The 21,331-nt window shown below is 41.5% G+C and overlaps 1 long non-coding RNA gene across 4 annotated transcripts in view; it reads right to left on the reverse strand.

Moving 5' to 3' along the window:
• Nucleotides 1-21,331, reverse strand: part of LOC309844677 — a 188,906-nt gene that overhangs the window by 63,776 nt on the left and 103,799 nt on the right. For all 4 annotated transcript variants that reach the window (XR_014300812.1, XR_014300813.1, XR_014300814.1 and 1 more), the window contains one exon: nucleotides 13,977-14,141. This is a non-coding gene — a long non-coding RNA (uncharacterized lncRNA). The remainder of the gene's footprint in view (nucleotides 1-13,976; nucleotides 14,142-21,331) is intronic.

The raw sequence follows: 21,331 nt of genomic DNA on the forward strand, positions 1-21,331 counted from the left end.
CTCAACGTTGCCCAAATGTCTGAGACATATGCTACCCATCAGACGCCCCAAAAATGTATAAATGCATCTGTTTTTACTCAGAGCCCCATTTTACATCTTGATGAAGTGAGCAAAACTGAAAAGTCACAAGGAATAAAAAGACGGCTGTAACATACACAGTACTAATCGCTTAATCCTCTTCCTAGTGCCCAGGCTGTCAGGGCCAATGTCAGGGCCAATGTCAATGCCCATGCTAATACATGCTGTCTGCAGGAGCTGTCACTGCCGCCTGTGTCCCTGAGGTCTATGTGTCAATATCAGGGGGGTTGCAGAGAAACAAAGTAAGTAACTGAGTAACATTTGTGTCCAACATGGATCTAGTTTCCCTGTTTGCCAGTGAGAGCTGACGGAGCTGGGGGACAGGGATGACACCAGCTGAGCTCTCCACCGGCGGACGTGGAATTCCTGTTCCAGCTCAAAGTAATCAGTCCAAGAGTCCAGAAAGAAAAATGGAGCGGACCCAATCTCCAAAAGAGGAGGGCTCACTTAGCTCAGACTTCATCAGAGAAGTTCTCCTACAGGTGAACTCGAACAAGAGAAAGTGTTGGTTTTTAAAACATCTGGGTGTTTAGAAACCGTAACTCAAAGACCACCTCCATTCCTGCTGGAGCCAGAGCCAGCCTGGCCCACCACCAGCCTCAGCCTCCCCCAGCTCTGAATGAAGAGCAATAGGAAGAACTGCTTGGGAGATTTAGTGAGACTCAGGAAAGCAAAAGAAGCAAATGGCCCTGGTATGGTCCCTGCGATCCCTGGAGGCAACTTGCGAGGTGAGAAGGCAGAACCCACTGTTGCGTGGCCCTGAGCTCACTGAATGGCGGCCCAACTCTCTCTCTGCTTTGGTTGGGGATGCCCAGGCTACGTGTGGCACCATGCCTATCTCACCTTTATTTAAAGACCACCATCTAAAACCTCAGGTCTGTCCCAGCACACCTTTCTGAAAACCTCCATTCCAATCCAGCTGGCATTTGGGGACAGAACAGAGTAAGTCAAGAAGCCAGTCTTCCGTAGAGTGAAGGCTGATACTGGCCTGAGGAATAACAGGGAGGCAGCAAAAGGAAAAACTCCTCTTACCTACGAGCTCTATGACTTTTAGGGCCTCACCTGCAAAGTAGAGATCATCATGTGTACCACCTCAGTCTAGTGCCAAGACTGAAGGAGATGATTTATGTAAACAGTACCTGGCATTGTTTCTAGAACTTTGTAGCCACTCGAAAATAGGTTATTAACATCTTCTTCCTGAACACAGTGGATTCCCAGAACATGTAATGGTTAGGGACGGTGAGGCCAGAGTGGCTGGTCCTAGTTTCTCCTAGACCCATGGTGCATGAGAAAAAGGCTGTCAATTCCACAGAAAGAAATACTCTATCAATACCTTCACAGTTGCTCTGACAAATAGGGGCTTTGTTTTCCACATCCCCCTGAAGGGCATAATGTCACTTTAGCAGGGTGTAGGAGGCCTTAGCCACAGTCCTTTGTGCCTCAACAGAGATTGGAAAACACAAAGGTGAAAGTTTGGGGGTTCTCAGTCTATCATAGTAAGTGCCCAGTCAGATTTTCATATACTTGTTTCTCTTACATAACAGAAAAATGTGCTGGGAGGCTCAGTGCACATCCAGTTTAAGGGAGGGACAAATAGATTAGAAGAAATTTCCTGCAGGCATTAGCAAAATTGAGGCTTATATTTGCCCAAAGTTTGCGTTCTATCACACTGTTCAATTTTTAAGTGACAGAGAATAGCACTTGTTAAATTCTTACTAAATACACCATGTATGTTCCAAACCTCTGAGGACCATTTCAGGCAGGGAGGTGGTAAAAGGAAGGAGTTGGGGCAGGCTCTAGTCCCTGGGAGTACTGGGAATAGCAAACCAGACTTTCAGACTTCAGTGTCTCTACTTCCCTAACTTGCCTGATGGTTTTTGAAGATTGTCCTCTTTATGCCCCCGATGAGGCTAAAGGACACAGTGTCATGTAAAGAGGGACTGTGAGAAGACAGCACCTAGAAATTCAATAAGAGTCCCAGATGGCCTTTGATCCTCCGCTAGGGTTCACATGACAACCTGTGCTAGATTCTGAGCCAATTTTTGTGTTATTCTTGTTATCTTATGCAATCCAACACTGAAGCACCTTCCTGACTTCATTTCTTACCTCTCTCCCCTGCCTTCACACAATCCAAAGCCTCACTGGCCCCCTTGATATTCCTTGAAAATGCATGCATGCACCAAACCCAGGGTCTTTGTACTTACTGTTTCCTCTATTTAGAACACTCTTCCCTAGATATCCACATGGCTTGTTCTTCACATCATTTAGGTTTCTACTCAAATGTCAATTTCTCAAGAGATCTTTTTCAATCACTGCCTTTGGATAACACCATCAGACCTCACTCTTCCCATCACTTTCACTCCTTTGAATTTTACCCTTCTTTGTTTTACTTCCTAGCTGTTACTACCCCTGACATGTTATATACTCATTTGTATTTTGTTGGCTCCATGAGAGCAAAGGTATTTCTTATCTTGTTTATTGTTGTATCCTCAGTTACTACATTTGTGCTTGGTTATCACTAGGTGCTCAATAAATATCTGCCGAATAAAGAAACGAATAGTATTCCTCATATCAGAGAATGCTAGAGCTGTGAGGACACTGGCAAACTACCTGGTTTCATCCTTCGTTTCATAGATGAGGAGGCTCAGCCAGCTGAAGGGAAATAGCTTACCTCCATCTAGTAAATCTAACAACATGGGAGGCACAAGAGGTGATCAGCACAAAAAAAGGAAACATTTCTAGTGTGGAGAAAAAGTAGTTCTGGCTGAAAAGAAAAAGGGAAAAAGAGAAAGGAAGGAAGAAAAAAGGAAGGGAAGGAGAAAGGATAGCTACACATTTTATTGGCTGAACAAGAGACTCTGGAATCCAAACATGCTTAGGTAAGGCTGAACTAAGATTTTTCTATTTCTATTTTAAAAGTACCTTGGAAATTGTATCTCAGGCAAGAAGACAGTCCACATTTAGGAATGGCCCCTGAGAAGTCCAGCTCTCCATTCCTCATTTCGGTGCAGTGGGATTATTCTAACAGCTGAGGTTTATCTAAAGAACAATTTTTATCTGGGTTCAACAATCCCACCTGCAGTAGAACTCCTCATTCTAGAGAGAGAAGGGGAAGGGAGAGGAAAGAGATACTGAACTAGGCACTATGACGGGGTCTTTCAAGGATCTCAGTTCATTTTCATAACATCCCTGTGACCACTTTACAGATGAGAAAACTAAGTTTCAGAGAGTTAAGTGGATGGCTCAAAATCCCCTAGCTCATCAGTGACAAAGACAGGACACTAACTAGGCTTGGTCCAACTCTAGATCTCATGATCTTTTTCACTCTACTTGGTTGTTTTCTCTAATTTGTAAAGAACTTCAGAGGAGAAAACTCCCCCATGCGTGTTCTCATTAGTTTTTTATACCCACCCTAAGGCAAGGTTGAGTCACCAGTCCTCTTTAGGCTCCTCGGTTTTCACAGAAGGATTTGATTCCACCACCCAATCATTAGTCTGCAAAAGCATTCAGATTTGGCGACACAGAACACATGTATCCATCAGTATCCCCAAAGCCACTTCTAAATAAACATACAATCCAAGTAAAAACAGCGCACTTGCTGTATAACTGCCGCTTTGAAACTCCTGGCTGAGCACAGTCTAACTGTTTGGGTTTGCCTGGGACTGAGGTGCATCCGGGGGTGTGGGATTTTTAGTCCCCAAACCAAGAAAGTTCTGGGCAAACTGGAAAAAGTTGGTCACTCTACCCAACACCCACCTGCAAACCAGACTGTCCCTCTTAAGCCTCCACCCCATGAAGAAATTCTAAGGCCACCACTTTCCTTACATAACACCACGCTGTCTTGCCCAACTTTTGATTGATGCTCCATTGAAAAAAATGTCACTTATAGAAGATGGATTGAAACATAGGCATTTTAGTCATTTCTAAATTTTAGCTTTCAATCCTGGATTCACTGGAGCTCTAGCAATAAAAGTGGGCCAATGGACTGCATTTTTTTTTTTTTTTTTTTTAGTGCTTTCAAGTAATTATTCTCAGTGTACTGTGCTTTGGTATTTTGCCTTTTTGTGATAGTGAAGAGACCATAGGAATACCACTAAATTTAGTAGGGACGAGGGGAGAGATGAGGACAATGGTCCCTATATGTTACAGTGTCATCCTTAATCTCCTAGAAAATTTTTTTCAGATTTAAGTGCCAGGGAAATCCTATCTCCTTTGAAAAACTGTATTTTCTATAGTTTTTTCTTCATGAAAACTATCATATACCTGATTTTGTTTCCCTTTTTATTTTGACCGTTAGGCAAGTAATTGCCAAATTTGTTGTTCATTATTAAATACTGTATAGGACTCTTTTGTCAATATATTCACATTTTAACTTACTACATTTTCCAGATCTTAGTTGTTCCTATAATATAACAAGGTGATAGGTGAGACTATCATTGGTATACTTCATTACAATTTTCAGTTTCTCCTTACAAGTGAAGGGGCTATTACTTGGGGGATTTAAAGTTCATGTTGGAACCTGTCAGACAAAGGAGAACTTCTGGTTCGGGACTGGAATGGGAATCTCAGACAAGAGACAGCTGAACAAACATAGAAATGATTGGTTCACAATTTCCTAATTTATTTCAACAATTGTCAACACCTTCTATATGTTACCTAGGAAAGGTAGAAAATACCCAGCTGAAAGTCTCATGGCTCCCACCTCTAATTCACTCTATTCACACGATCTCAGGTCAAGTGGGAACAGCTTCAGCTCCTACTGATCAATAGGTGACAAATAATCAGCCTGAGGACATCTGGTTTTAAGTTCTTAAGTTACCATGGGGGCAGCCTGGTACAGGACAGGTGGGTTTGGAACGAACTCTCAGTCCCAATGTTTGTCACCAGTGTAACCTTGGGTACATCATCTAAAGAGTTTGAGTCTCCATTTTCTCTTTGGTAAAGGAGGAATAATAATATCCACCTTAGAGAGTTATTAGGAACACTAATTAAAATCATGCATATGAAAGCATCTCCCCCAGCCAACCCTCACTCCCCTGCACCACGCTTGGCATACAGTGAGACCTAAAAAAAGAGGTCTCGGTTGTTACTACAGAAAAGTTAATCCTCAGACTGACAGGGTTCACACTGTCCCTGGCAGTGACTGGAGATTTTATCATAAACCTCTGGCAGCGTAGCCTAATACGACTTTGGCCACTTTTGCTCATTTGTTAAAGGATACTACACAGACCCAAAGCAGAGGCCCCACATTAAAGCGGTTATTATGGTAGGTCACTGGGGTTCTTTTTCCCTAGGCAACAATGAAACTGCATTAACAAGCATTCACCAGGGCAAACCATAGGCAAGGAACATTAGAACTTTGTAGAAATAATAAACTCTTAAAGAGATACACCGCTACACAGGCCAGCCTTTGGTGATTCCTGCTTTTTGCACATGCTAAGCTGGCTGGAGCCACACATTAAAGCAGAAGTGTGCTCTGCAACACTATGTGTGTTCATCTGTGGATACCTGAGACCCAGCCTGTGAGAAGTTGCAGATACCTCTCAGATTTTGCGAGCTCAGGACACATTGCCTTGTTCTGTCTCTCTCACCTCCTGCTCATTTCCTTCCCGTCTCCACTCAGCATCCCACCCTGACTGAATCCGATATTCTGTGAGCTTTCCCACCCACCACCCTCTCCAAATGTAGGTGCTGAAAGAGGCAAAATAAACTGAACGGATTACAAATGGAGCCCCATTCTTCAGATCACAGATTCCAACCACCAGAAACAGAGAGACCAACAAGAAAGAGCAACAAGGTCGCAGCTCCCGAATCACCAGCTGGAAGCATCAGATGCTCTGAAATGCTCCACTCTAGAGAGTCAAAGAGAAAAAGGATAGTGCCAGGAAACAGAATGTCAGAACACCTCCAATAAGCTCTATTCTAGGGTGTGATTTGAACATGAGGAGTATTCAAGCACAAATTCTCAGAGCTGACTCTTAGAGGTTGCCTGAACCAGCCCTGATCTGATCAATAAATCAATCTCAGAAAATTTTTACTAACAGAGAAATGAAACCCACCTGAGGCAGCCCACACCCCCTTTGCCATAACTATAATGCACAAACTGGCCTTCCTTTGTCACACTAAGCCTCTGCAATTTCTCTTTCATATTGAAACTATTTATGTATTTAATGAGCACCTGTTGTGGTGTCAGGCATCGGGCAAAGGGGGTGCAATGGGGAATTCCAAAACAAGAGGCACATTCTCTGCCCTGGTGAGGCTTATTAGTCTAGATAGGGAGACAGACATTAATCAAACATGACTGATGGGTATGGGATAAATACTCTGAAGGAAAGAGAAAGGATAGTTCCATGGCCTGGTGCCACTTAGGCTGTAGGTAGAGAGGCAGGGGAAAGGGTAGCTGGAAAATGCTCCTCAGCTCTCTCAGAGAGCTGAACAATGAATAAAGAGTGAACTCTTTTTTTTTTTTAAGATTTTATTTTATTTATTTGACAGAGAGAGATCACAAGTAGGCAGAAAGGCAGGCAGAAAGAGAGAGAGAGGAGGAAGCAGGCTCCCTGCTGAGCAGAGAGCCCGATGCGGGACTTGATCCCAGGACCCTGAGATCATGACCTGAGCCGAAGGCAGCGGCTTAACCCACTGAGCCACCCAGGCGCCCCAAGAGTGAACTCTTGAATGCGGGTAGGGACCAAGGAGATGCCAGAAAGAACAGCTTGTGGTAAGAGGAATTTGTAGCAGGAGGGTTCATGATGCACTCAAGGAACCAAAAGATGGTCCATATGATTCCGATGTAAGGCAAGTGCAGGAGCCAGAAGCCATGCAAAAGATTTTGTCTTTATTCTCAAAAGGTTTGTGTGTGTGTGTATGTGTGTGTGTGTGTGTGTGTGTGTTGGACCCAATAATGCATGTACTCAGATTCCTGTCTCAATCCTTTCCCAGACCCCTGGCTGCTTACTTTCAGGGAGCCTTGGATGACACAGCCATGGGAGCTATCACCTCACTCTGATCACTAGCCACTGTCTAGTGCCCCCCCTCCCCCTCCCACCTCCCACTGACATGCATGCATGTCAGTCAACAGTGTTGGCCCAGCCCTGTTACTTGGCCCCTGTGGGAGCTCTGCCTCCTCCTACCACTTCTTGGATCAGAGAAAACGCCATGTCTTAGGTCTGTTGTCTGACTTCTGCAGGAAATGCATCCACAGATGGGAAGGAATCATCAAATAAATTCTTTCATCTTGCTGTTTCCCTCTTATGGATTGTTAGAGTCCTGGTGGTTCAACACAGCCCATCTGGAGAGGTCCAGATGATTGAGCCAATACCTGTGTTTCTTGTGGCTGTAGGTAGCCTCATAATCACACCATCACCTCATATTTTCTTCCTTTTTCCATACCTTACTTCTCTTCTACATGACTCTTTGTCCCAGACCTCCAACAAAGCTTTACTTCAGGCTCTGTGTTCAGGAGAAACTGTATGAGGATAGTAGGATTATGTAGACATGTATGTGTGTGCATGTACCTGCGACTGGGTATGTACATGTGTATTCCTTGGGTGTATCTGGTGAGATGGAACCATAAAAAAGTCATGTTTTGACTTTCAAAACTTTCATGTTTTGAAAAGGTTACACGAGGTTGCATGTGGTAAATGGAATGAATGGGGTGCTGAAGGCAATGGCAGCACTCCAGGTGAGAGGCAATGTTAACTTGACCTCCTTGTTCCCCATTAGTTCTTTCGATGTCGCAAGACAGCATTCACCGCAGCCCTCTCCCAAAGCCTTCTCCTCTTCAAGTGAAATACTTGAGCTCCTTCGCTTTACAACTGCTATGAGTTTTCTCAGCTTCTTGTTCACTCTCATCTACATAGTTTAGCTTGTGAATATTCCTCTTAAAATGTGTTGTCTGGAACCAGATGTAATAGTCCAGGTATCCTCTGACCAGCCAGAGTAGGAAGAATTGTTGACTTCCTTCTTCCAGACAGTGTTTTCCACAACATGGCGGAGTGCTGAGCCACCATTCCCTGCCCAGTTATGCTTAAAGTTGTGGAGCCACACCATCGGTTCTGTAATCAAAGAACACCTTGCTTGTTCTCCGCTTGTATCATTCACTGCTATTTTTGTTGTTGTTGTTTTAACTGACGTGTTGGGCCATGTATTCATTCCAATCAAATTCCATGCTATTGCTTTTGGTCCATTGCCCCAGACTGTTATAAGTTTGAAAGGAGATATCGTGTAGTGGTGAAGAGCGGAGGGCTCAGAAAGCAGACAGTCCTGGCTTCAATCCTGGCTCTTTCTCTTATTAGGTGTGTGATTTAGGGGTATTGTTTTAAGTTCTCTAAACCTAAATTTAATCATTGAGGAGATGGGTGGAAAAAGGGTACTGCCCTATAAGTCCGTTTCAGTTGAATAATAACAAACATTCTCAATATTTCAATGGCTTACAGCAACACATTTATTTTTACACTCATGGGTCCACAGATTGGCTGGGATTCTGGCAATGAAGGCTGGACTCAGGCTTCCAGCTGCATTCAGATCTGCTTTACCTAAAGTCCAAACTTGTACCTACACTAAAGGGCTAGGCATTCTGGAGCTTGCTCTTCAAATGCAGATCGCAGTCGCAAAAGAAACCATGCCAAATGCCCCAAAGTCATGTAAACTGCTCTTTTGAGGTCTGCTAATATCCCATTGGCCACAGCAAGTCTCTTAGCCAAAGCTAACATTGATAGGGTGGGAGCTTATACTCCGTCTACACTAATACTGCGAAGTCACATGGTAACAGAAAGGACATATAATTTTATAACCACAAGAGAAGGAAGAATTGGGAATAATCATCTTATTTCCCATCACTACCTATCTTGGGCTATTTTAAGGAATACCTAGGCCAGGTCTGTGAAGTGCTTAGCATGGTGCCCCGTGTAGAGGAAGCATTTTGGTAATTGTTAGCCCATCATCACCCTTTGTTCCAAAGCTATCACTCAGCATTCTCACGGACTTTCCCAGATTTGGGTCATCCACAGACACACCTGTCCTCTTCAACAAGGCAAATTCTTTGTCACTGAAATAATTCATTACAATCTGTTGCAGAAAAGGTACAGCTCTCTAACTCTGCTAGGAGCTTCAGGAAACTAGCTGTAGTAAAGAAGAACAGCCAACCACAAATAGGCAGAGACTAAATGAGGTAGCTGTGCTTCCCTAAGGCTTCTGTGACACTGAACACCCCTTCTTATAGAAGTAGGATGTGTGTCAGGGAGAAAGGGCAGAACTTTATTTATTTAATTTTTTAAGATTTTATTTATTCACTCGAGAGAGCACAAGAATGAGGGAGCACAAGCAGGGGAAGCAGCAAAGGGAGAGGGAGAAGCAGGCTCCCTGCTGAGCAGGAACCCTGACATAGGGCTCGATACCAGGACCCTGGGATCAAGACCTGAGCTAAAGGCAGATGCTTTGCCAACTGAGCCATCCAGGGCTTTGAAAACTTTAAGAATTTTTCAGGAGAATTTTGCTACTAACGGGTTTAAAAAAAAAAAAAAAAGCTTCCTGTATATCACCTACATGACTTTTTCCCAGCTGGAAAAGAAGAGAAAACTGGCAAACAGACAGAGAAGAAAAAGTGACTTATTGTCCAGACAACAGTGAGCCTTCTCTCACCAGCTTGTTTTTGAGATATTATCTGAATATAAGCACTCCCGGATGGTTGAACGGAAATGTTTATGACAAGACAGCAATTTCTCAATACAACCTTCATGCTTGTATTTATATAGAAAAAGTAATACATAAACATATGAAAAAGTGCTCATTCTCAATAGTCTTCAGGGAAATGTAAATTAAAACCATAATGAGATACTGCTACATGCCCAGCAGATAGGCTAAAATGAAAAAGATAATAGTAAGTGAAGGCAGAATGTAAAGCAACTGGAATTTTCAAACACATCCCAGTCGTAGTGCAAATTTACCCAACCACTCTAGAAAACTGTTTGGCAGTAACTCTTAAATCTGAGCAAACACACACTACGATCCAGCAATTTTACTCCTAACTATACACCTCTCAAAAATGCTTACATATGTGCACCACCAACAATATGGGCAAGGATTTTCAAAACAGCACTATTCATAATAACTTCAAATTGGAAACAACACAAATGTCCGTCAACAGTAGAATGGATGAAAAAAGTGATGCACAATGAAATATATGTGTATCGATGAAAATGAACAAGCACGCTATATGCAATAAGAGGGGTATTTCATAAATACCACGTGGAATAAGAGAAGCCATATGTAAAAGACAACACAGTGTATGATTCTATTTATGTAGTTTTTAAGCAGGTTAAAAATAACCTTTCCTGTTAGGAGGGATAATAATTACCATGGAGATGAGAGAGGGGTAGAGTTTGGCAGGGGATCAAAGGACCTTCTTTTTCTTGACCTTGGTGGTAACCATATTGGTGATGTGGGCTGGACTGTGTCCTCCAAAAGATATGTCCACCCAGAACCTAAGAATGTGACCTTATCTGGAATAAGGGTCTATGCCGATGTAATTAAGGTAAGGATCTTAAGAGAGATCATCTGAATTAGGGCGGGCCCTAAATCCAATGATAGATGGATGTCTCTTCTAAGAGACAGAAAAGGAAAAAACCACCCAGAGACAGGGAGTGGAGAAGGCCATGGGAAGTCTTCTGTGAAGACAGAGGCAGAGACTGAAGAGAGGCAGCCGTGAGCCAAGTAATGCTTGCAGCCACCAGAGGCCAAAGAGGCAAGGAAGGAGTCACTCCAACAGCCTTCAGAGGGGGGTGTGGCCCTGCTGAGAATATGGATTTCAGACTTCTGTCCTCCAGATGTGTGACAGAACATTTTTCTGTTATTTTATGCCACCAAGTTTGTGGTAATTTGTTATAACAACTCTAGGAAACTAGTACAGATTTTGGTACTGAGGAGTCAGGTGTTGCTGTAACTAATGCCTGAAAGTCTGGAAGTGGCTTTGGAATTGGGTAATAGGGAGAAGTTGGAAGAGTTTTGGGAACATGGTAGAAAAAGCCTAGGCTGCCTTGAAGAGATGGTGGAAATACGGGCTTTAAAGGGGATTCTGGTGAGGTCAGACAATAGTTAAGGGCAAGGGAGAGAAATCTTCTAACCTCTTAAGACTACATATGTTATCATAAAGATTCTTAAAAGAGGGCGCCTGGGTGGCTCAGTGGGTTAAGCCGCTGCCTTCGGCTCAGGTCATGATCTCAGGGTCCTGGGATCGAGTCCCGCATCAGGCTCTCTGCTCAGCAGGGAGCCTGCTTCCTCCTCTCTCTCTCTGCCTGCCTCTCTGCCTACTTGTGATCTCTCTCTGTCAAATAAATAAATAAAATCTTAAAAAAAAAAAAAAAAAAAAAAGATTCTTAAAAGAAAGGTAAACATTAAGGGTACTTCTGATAAGGAGCATGTTTTTAGAAACTGGGAGAAAAGCAATCCATGTTATAAAGTATGAAAACACTCGGTTGAATTTCTACGATTGGGTGGAGGGCAGAGCTTGTAAACTGTGAACTTAGATATTTATTTAGCTGAGGAAATCTCCAAACAGTGTAGAAGATGCAGCCTGGTCTCTCCTTGCTGCTTATAGTAAAATTCAAAAGGAAAGGGATAAATTGAGGAAGGAACTTGCTAAGCAAAAAGGAAGCAGCACTTGAGGATGTGAGAGGTTCTTAGCATATCCAGTCGCAAAGGATGCTAAGATTAGGAACTAATACAACAGCCATGCTTGCTTTGTGATAATACATCAATCTGGTGTTTACAAGTTATACACTTTTATGTACATTTGTTATATTTTTCAAAGAGCAATACAAGTTCATGGTGGAAAAATTAGAAGACAGATAAGCAAAAGTAAGAACATTTTAAAATTAAAAATAAAGTTTAAAAATTTTTCATTATCCACATTTCTAGTTTCTAGAGACTTCTGTTGATATTTTGTTTTATATGCATTAAGATTTTATATTACCATATATATTTTTGCCAAAATGGGAAATGTCTTATCATATATTCAGATTTGCTGGCTACTTTTTTCTCTTAACAATGTATTTTTTGGCAGATAATTTTCCCAATAAATACACTACTATAGGGGTACTCTCCTAACTCTCAAGAGTTAAGAAGATGGTAAATGCTTGACAGATTTATACAAATTTCATGGTAGCAAGTTTTATTCTTTTTATTTTATTTGAATGTCTTTTTTTGTAATTTATTAAGGAATATAGACATTTGTGAAGGTAAAAAAAAAAAAAAAAAAAGCCTTATCCCTTAGGGTAACTTATTTAAATCTGCATTTCTTTGATTACAAGAATATGAAATACGTTTTCATATTTGCATTACCATTTCTGTTTCTTCACTGTGAAATGCCTATTTATAGCTTTTGTCCCTTTATTTCTAACAGTGATAATTTTTTTCTTATAAACTTGTGATTATTCTTTATATATTGAAGATAGTAGTTTCCTCTTTGTTTCAACTTATTAATATTTTTCTCAGTTACTTACTTTTCCTTTGCTTATAACTTTTTTTTAAAAAAGATTTTATTTATTTACTTGACAGAGATCACAAGTAGGCAGAGAGGCAGGCAAAGAGAAAGGGGAAAGCAGGTTCCCCACTTGAGCAGAGAGCCTAATGTGGGGCTCAATCCCAGGACCCTGGGATCATGACCTGAGCTGAAGGCAAAGGCTTTAACCCACTGAGCCACCCAGGTGCCCCTTGCTTGTGATAACTTTTTAAAAAGATTTATTTATTTTTATTTGAGAGAGAGAGAGAGAGTATGCACAAGCAGAAAGAAGAGCAAAGGGAAAGGGAGGGAGAGACTCTCAAGCAGTCTCCCCACTGACCACCCTGAGACCACCACCTGGACAAAAACTAAAAGGCATCCCTATGATAACTTTTCATGGATGATTTGTATTTATGTGGTTACACATCTAAATTTCTTTATAGTTTCTGCCTTGGAGTTATGTGGAAAGACTTATCATATACTCAGATTACATGAACAGGGAACTAAGGTTTCCTCTGGGGTTTTGTTTGTTTGTTTCTTAAGATTATTTATTTGTTTGAGAGAGAGAGAGAGAGAGAGAGAACAGGCAGAGAGAGAGAGAGGAGAGAGAGTATCCCAAGCCAAGTCAGCCCAGAGTGTGGAGCCTGACACAGGACTCCATCTCACAATTCATGATATCACGACCTGAGCCAAAACTGAGTCCAATGCTTAATCAACTGAACCACCCAGGCACCGCTCCTCTGGCGTTTTTACAGCATATTCTATCTTTTTTTTTTTTTTTTTTAATCTTCCTTGGATTTGTTTTAGTGTATGGTGAGAAGTCAAGGATTAACTTACTTTTTTTAAGTAAAAATTATTGTAGCATTATTTATTGGATAATCCCCCATTCACATTATTTTAAAATGCTGGATTTCTTTTTTCCCCAGATACTAAAAATAGACATATCCTTGCATTGGGGATCTATTTCATTATCCTAGCTTAGTCTGTTACAGGTTCTGCATGTTTATTTGAATGCAATTTTATGTTAGAATTTACTGCCTCCCACTCTGTTTCCCCTCCAACTTCTTCCTTTTAAATAAATTTTTGCTACTCATGGGCATCTATTCTTCCCGATAAACTTTATTATAAGTTTACAAAACCACTCGTTGCATTTCAGTTGTCCCCTTATCTGAGGGGGATACATTCCAAGACCCCTAGTAGGTGCCTGAAACCGTGGCTAGTACTGAAACTTATATATACTGTTTTTTTCCTATACATGCAGACCTATGATAAGTTAAATTTATAAATTTGGCACAATATGAGATGAGCAGCAATGACTAATAATAAAATAGAACAATTATAACAATATAGTATAATCAATGTTATGTGAATGCGCTCTCCCAAAACAACGTACCGTACTCACCCTGTTGCGACGATAGCGGATGATAAAACGCCTACCAGATGGGACGAAGGTAGGTGAATGACGTACGCATGGGCAGGTAAGTTAGACGGCTGTTGACTGGCCGTTGATTCGCCAAAAGGAGGATCATCTGCTTTCAGGACCGCAGTTGACCGCGGAAAATTGAAACTGTGAAAAGGGAAATACAGATAAGCGGGTACTATCATAGATTAATTTTGTGACGCGCTGCCATCCTCTTAATAAATACAGACTATTCAGGAATAGGAGTGCGAACATCTGGAGAAACAGTAAGAAACACAACTGCGTGATTGGAGGGTATTCCTGTAGGATTCTGTAGAAGCAGAGAGATGAATAACACTGGATCCTTAGGTTGTGGCCAGACGGAACTTCGATTTCTTTTGGAAGCAGTACAAAGAACTTTCAAGGAAAATTAGTCTCACAAACATACATATGCTAATGAAAATGGAGAGGTGCAGAGTGCAAGAGACTGGGGGGCTCCTGCAATGGTTTGGAGGTAAAAGGAATAGAAGGATCAGGGAAGCCAGGACCCGATCCAATGCCTCTGCAGGTGTGAGGGAAGAGAGATGAGGATCCTGCGACACTGCCGAAAAGTCAAGCTCATCTGACCTGGAGAAGTTGCTGCCAGCCACAGAAACCAGGAAGTCAGGAAGTAGCTCCTAAAAGGCAGAGATGCCCAGCTTAGGTTTAAACAGGGTGAGATCAAGAGATGGTGTGACTTCTAACTGGAAACATTCTGAAGGCAAATGTAGATCTGGAGCTTCCTGAGGGTGAGGGTTGCAGAAAACAGAGAACCTGGTGCACAGGGGACCTTTGATAAATGCATGACGTTGAACTGAATAAGTGGTAGGTTTAACAGGATGTGAGAGCTGAAAATCATGTTGCAGAAGAGGAGAGATTCAAGGAGTGTCCCTAAACCTCGTTGAATACTGTATTTATGGGGCAGAAAGAAAAAGAGAGTCAGAAAAGTAATCAGATCAAAACAAACCAGCAAACAAGCAAACCAGTGAGCCAGATGGTTGTGATTATAAGAAAACATTGCTGAACATCATCTAATGATGATTCAAGGTGAACACAAATGCACAAAGGTGGGTATTAAATCACCTATTTGATCCTTATAACAATTCTGAGCTTGGGAAATACTAGAATGCTCTCACCAGCAAGGAGTGGCTCTAACTCATCTAAAATTTGCACAGCTCATTTGAGCTACATAGCTTGTATTTAAGGACATGAATTCAATTCTATAGATCAGCAAGAAAGAAAATATCTAAATATTGTTCGTCATGGGTAGGTCATGGTTTATCATTGTTGTAACAGACTGTATGCACAGAATATGGTGAGCAATTTAAGAGATTTTCAAGGGTAGTCTTGTCTCTACATGATTTTTACCTTTGGCAATGACTTCCATATTCTAATTCTTTTTTTTTTTTTTTTTAATTTATTTATTTGACAGACAGAGATCACAAGTAAGTAGAGAGACAGGGAGAGAGAGAAGGGGAAACAGATTCTCCGCTGAGCAGAGAGCCCGATGCAGGGCTCGATCCCTGGACCCTGGGATCATGACCTGAGCTGAAGGCAGAGGCTTTAACCCACTGAGCCACCCAGGCACCCCCAGATTCTAATTCTTTCATGACATAAGACTTCACTATAACTTGGTCCTTTCATGTAATTTTTATCATGTCATTTTATTACACCCAAGTTGTCATGACCACATTATCTGAGCTAAGCCCAGAAGGATGTCTAGGTAGAAATCTCACACAGATCACAGAGATGGAAAGGATGCAGCTGGGACCCACACTCAGATCTGTGGCCCACAGACCTTTCTATCACTCCTACAGGGAGAATAATTTAGTGGCTAAAATAATGGAATCTATAGTCAAACTCTCTGTGTTCAAATCTTGGCCCTTCAACTTTTCATCTGTGTGATCTTGGGCAAGATAATTAATCTCTCTGAGCTTCAGTGGTCTTATCTGTAAAATGAAGCTTAGAATAGTACCTATCCCATGAAATTGTATTTAGGTAATTGTTAAATGACTTTGATATAGGTGAAAAACTTAGAATACCATTTGGCTTATTATAGGTCCTCCGTAAATACTAGCTATTAATTTTAATTAGCACTCCACATAATTTTCTGTCTGGTTAAGCAGTTAGATAATCTATTCAAATATATACAGCTAGTAAATGGCTGAACTTAGACTCATAGGCTTCTTAATTAATTTAAAATTTTGTCTATTTTATACTTGCTCAAACATGTGTATACTCAAAGTAATGATGTATATCTAATTTGGGTAACAATATATATTTGGCAAAAGCAAATTTAATGTAATTTAATTAATTTCATTAATTTCATTTTGTGCGGGCTTTCTGTGAGGTATGTTTGATATATTTGTACACACACATACACAAATACATTATTGTAAATGACTGACATGTTATTGATCATGCCACTAAAGACCGTTCTAGATCCCCAAGGAAGAGTGAAGAGCCACCACAGTCACTCAATCAATGACACAGACCCTCTTGTACAAACTTCCAAGTTCAAAGAATGAAACCAATAATGAATACCATTTATTGGGAGCCTGTGGTATGCCATGGTATGCTAAGATCTTTATAAATATTTTCCCTAAAATAAGTCTCATCATTTCTATTTTTTAAAGGGGGGGAAATGAGGCTTATGGAGGTTATATGACTTCTTGAAGGTCAACCTACTAGTAAGAGATGAAATAAGTAGCCAAGTCCGGGTCTAATACCAAAGCCCTTATTCTTCCTACCCAACCATGCTGCTTCAACCAAAGCTAACAGAAACTAAAGAAGAAATTAAGTGGTTGAGATTTAGAGATGATGAAGTACCATAAAAGTTCACTGTTGTGAACTTTAAAAGGGGAAAAGCTAGCCAGCTGAACATTGGTTAAGGGAATGCTTTTATAGTGAATACATGTTTCCCTTTATTTTTCATGTTGTCCCAAAACAAGAGAACAAAGGGTCAATCCAAGTTCATGGCAGGTAAATTTAGGGGAAAAAAAAAGAAGAAAATATTTTTTGCCCCTCAGCATGGAGCCCTTCTATGGAATTCCATATTTGCAGAGTCAAGTTTCAGAGCTATAGTTTTTAAAGGCATTTGGTTTGATTTAATGCCCCCAAACAATGCTGGCTGTTGACTGGGCAAAGATTAGAGTAACCAATCCACCCACTTCAGGGCTTCAGCTGGTTTCTGTAGAAGCCAAAGAGACAGTTTTCTTCTCCCTCTCCTCTCACATCTGCCACAGAACCCAAGAATCCAGAGGTCCTCCCACTGTCTGTGGAGGTCCAGGTTCCCGGCAGGGTTAGTATGTCTCTGACAACCCATCTACCCGAGTCCAAAAGACTCAGTCCCCACAGAAGTAGCTAATCCAGCCATTGAAGGGTTACCCAGTCCAAACCCCAGCCACAAAGTGAAAACAGAGCAGGGTCTTTGTTTATTGATTTGCCCAGGACCCTCTGACTGGCAAAGGAAGAAAAAAATAACCCGGCACAAAATAAATGTTCGATTTCTTTTATGTAAACAAGATCAGGACCAACTTGGCTGTACAAAGCCATTCTTTGCATGTAAAGCAAAAAATAGCTCCCCTGAGGAGGAAGGAACCCAAGCCCTACTCAGCCTTCTCTCTCCACCCTTCCCCCCAGCCCTTTTCAGTTACCACTGCTTTTCTGCCAATGAATGTCTTATTCAGGGTCCCTGTGCGGGAGTCCCTGCTGGCAATGAGCTCACCCCCTCCCACCACCCTATTCAAAATGTTTTCTGATCAAGATAAAGGCTATGGAGTCTATGCTGAAAGTCAGTATTATTGCAAATTATCTCCATAAAAAGGAAAAACGTTTATCCAAAAATCTCAGTCTCCTATTTCTTTCTGTGGGGCTCCGACCAGTCCCAAACTGCTTTTATGTGGGTTTAGAAGTGGACCAAAGGGAGAACTAAAAAAAAATAAATAAAAATAAAAATCCAAACTCTTTTTTTGTCAAATACCCACATGGTAGATGGCAATTTGGATGCTAATCCCTTGAACAAGAATCTCAAAAACTTAGTTCACCTTTTGGGACCAAGGAAGTTAATCCCAAATCCTTGTTCAATCTTTATTCATGCCAAACTCTAGTGACTTAAGCACAACATCTGCCAAGTTGGATCACATGACTCGGCTTCACTAGCCAGTATATCTATGGATAGGAACATTTTAAGGAAAACAAAAATCTAGCTGAACCCTCACCCAAAACTCAACGCCAACACAAACGAAGACACTCATATTTCAGAAGACCTGATTTCCTGAGGAGAAGGAGCTGCTTTCATTCTTATATAGGTCCCATTTTCTTAGTGCATTCAAAATGAAGCCTGGACAAATCTCTCTTGAAAGTCTAGTTCCCTTACAGCCCAGTAACACCAAGCCAACCGGACATCAGGCATTTAGGGGAGAAGCATTTGTAATTCTTCTAAAGCTTTCATTGTTAGGGAAACATTTGGACTCATAAGGTTCCCACACTATTAAGAGACACAGTGAATGCAAAGAAGATGGGGAAAAAAGGGTTCTTGCACCTGATGCACTAAGATTTCTCCCACTGAGAACCCAAATTCTGGAAGAAGGCCCAGAGAGCATTAAGATGCGCACTGACTAAAGCTTCAGATGCAAGAATGTTTTTCCCGAATATACTCAACAGGAAAAGTCTTCCACAAGAACTCATGGAGTGCTCATTAGAACAAATCTGGGACCATGGTGGTGTCAATACCATCTTCCCTTCCTGATTGCTATCGTTTCATCACTTGGTAAGGAATGCTCCGGGAACTGGGTGTCTTGGTTATTATCCAGGATGAGAGGGGACATCGAGGCATACCCTCTCCTACCTAATCCTGCCCTTTCCCTACCATTCTGGTGCTCAGGGGAGAGCTCTTGGGTGTGGAAAGAGGGAGGTGTAAGGAACAAATGAGCAAGTCTTACAGATTTATATGAAAATTCCTAGTGCCCTGGCCATACAGCTCCCCCAGGCCTTGAGTGAACCATGGCAACTCAACTTTTCTACCTAGCAGTAAGAACAACCTAAGAAAATGAGCAACAAGGGCTATTGACAGAAATGTGTGTTCACATAGGGATGCGTTTATAGCCTAACTTATTCCGCAAAGTATTTGAGGTGCAAAGACTTCATCCTCAAAGGCTCAGATGAGGCTATTCATCTTGTTGTTATCTTGACTGAAATAGAGGATCCAAAAAACATAGGACAAAACTAAGGAAGCAATCACCACCATGTCGACAGGCCCTACCTGCCTGCAAGTCTTTGGGTAGAAAACGCTCTGGCGGTTAAGACTTTTCTGTATTAGGCATTTCCACTCTAGTACAAACTATGCGCCACAGATAGGTGCTTCTTGTCATTCACTGTGGAGTCTGCCTAACCCACAAGCTCTAACTTAACAATCTGCAAGACCAAGCTCATCCAAGGTTTATCAGAGAGGAAGGATCTATGGTAACGTTGACAGGAAAAAAGAGAATTATCAAAGGATCTATAGCACCCACCCATTTCCTATCAAAAAATTATAAATCTTAAAGGCAATTATTAAAAGAGAGGCTAATCTGAATTAGAGAAAAATCTGAATTTTAAACCTTATTAAAAACAGATTTTCTTTTTTAGAGCAGATTTAGGCTCACAGCAAATTCAAGAAAAAAAGTCCAGAGTTTCTATGTACCCCCTGCCCCAACACACACAGCCTCTCCCATTTTCAGCCTCCCTCACCAGAATGGTACATTTTTTCAGTTGAGGAGCCTACGTAGACACATCATCATCCCCCAAAGCCCATGATTTTTATTAGGTATCACTCTTGATGTATATGCTATGGGTTTTGAGGCATGTATAATCACAGATATCCACCATTATAGCATCATACAGAATGATTTCACTGTCCTAAAAATCCTCTGTGCTCCCATCCTCATCCCTCCCTCCCCATTAGCCCCTCGCAACCACTGATCTTTTCACTGTCTTCATAGTTTTGCCTTTTTCAGAGTGTCACATAGTTGAAATCCTACAGTATGTATCCTTTTCAGATTGACATATTTCTCTTAGTAATATGCATTTAAGATTCCTCTGTGTCTTTTCAAGGCTTGATGGCTCATTTCTTTTTAGTGCTGAATACTATTCTGTCTGAACATGCCACAGTTTATTTCTCCATTCACCCTCTGAAGGACATCTTGGTTGCTTCCAAGTTTTAGCAATTAGGAATAAAGCTGTTATAAATATCTATGTGCAAGTTTTTCTGTGGACATAAATTTTCTATTCATGGGGCACCTGGGTGGCTCAGTGGGTTAGAGCCTCTGCCTTCAGCTCAGGTCATGATCCCAGAGTCCTGGGATCGAGCCCCGCATCAGGCTCTCTGCTCAGCATGGAGCCTGCTTCCTCCTCTCTCTGCCTACTTGTGATCGCTGTCTGTCAAATAAATAAATAAAATCTTAAAAAAGATTTTTCTCTATTCATTTTAGTAAATACCAAGGCATGTAATTGCTAGATTGTATGATAAGAACATGTTTAGGGATGCCTGGGTGGCTCATTCAGTTAAATCTCTGCCTTTGGCTCAGGTCATGATCCTGGAATCCTGAAATCAAATGCTACATTGGGTTCCCTGCTCCTCGGGGAGCCTGATTCTCTCTCTCCCTCTACCCCTCTCACCTGCTCATACACACACACACTCTCTCTCTCTCAGGTAAATAAATAAAATCTTAAAAAAAAAAAAAAAAGTTTTGTTTTCCAAGAAACTGCCAAACTGTCTTCTGCATTGGCTGTTCATATTCAATTCCCACCAACAATGAAAGAAAGTTCCTGTTGTTCTATATCCTCACCAGCATTTGGTGTTGTCAGTGTTTTGGATGTTGGTCAGCCCCAAGTCCAAAAAGTTTTTCTACAAGTACATTGGTAGCAGTGAGAGAGAAAGAGATTTGCCAGTTATTGGCTATGCAGGAAGGATGGTTTTTCCAGAGTATTTAGAATTACTGATTTCATCAGGGGTGAAGAATAGCCTTGGAGAGGCTTAGTAGAGAGTGCTTTCTAATGACTCTACCATGCAGCCAGCACAGTGAAAGACACACTTCCTCCTCGAATTCTCCTTGCACCCTTTAGACAGGGAAAGACTGTACCCCTACTTAATATGCAAAAAGAATGGAGTTCAGGAACTTGCCAGAGATCAAGCAGCAAGCCGAAGAGCAAAGACGTGACCACCAAGCTTTCCAACCTGCAGGCCCAGCCGCGTTTCTACTACCCCACATTGCAGAAGGCAGATAATTATCCACTAAATTACTTTTCCTCAAGGATCAATTTCACTTGGCCTCCCAGGA

This window comes from Mustela nivalis, assembly GCF_964662115.1.
Source record: "Mustela nivalis genome assembly, chromosome: 12".
NCBI classification, from domain to species: domain Eukaryota; kingdom Metazoa; phylum Chordata; class Mammalia; order Carnivora; family Mustelidae; genus Mustela; species Mustela nivalis.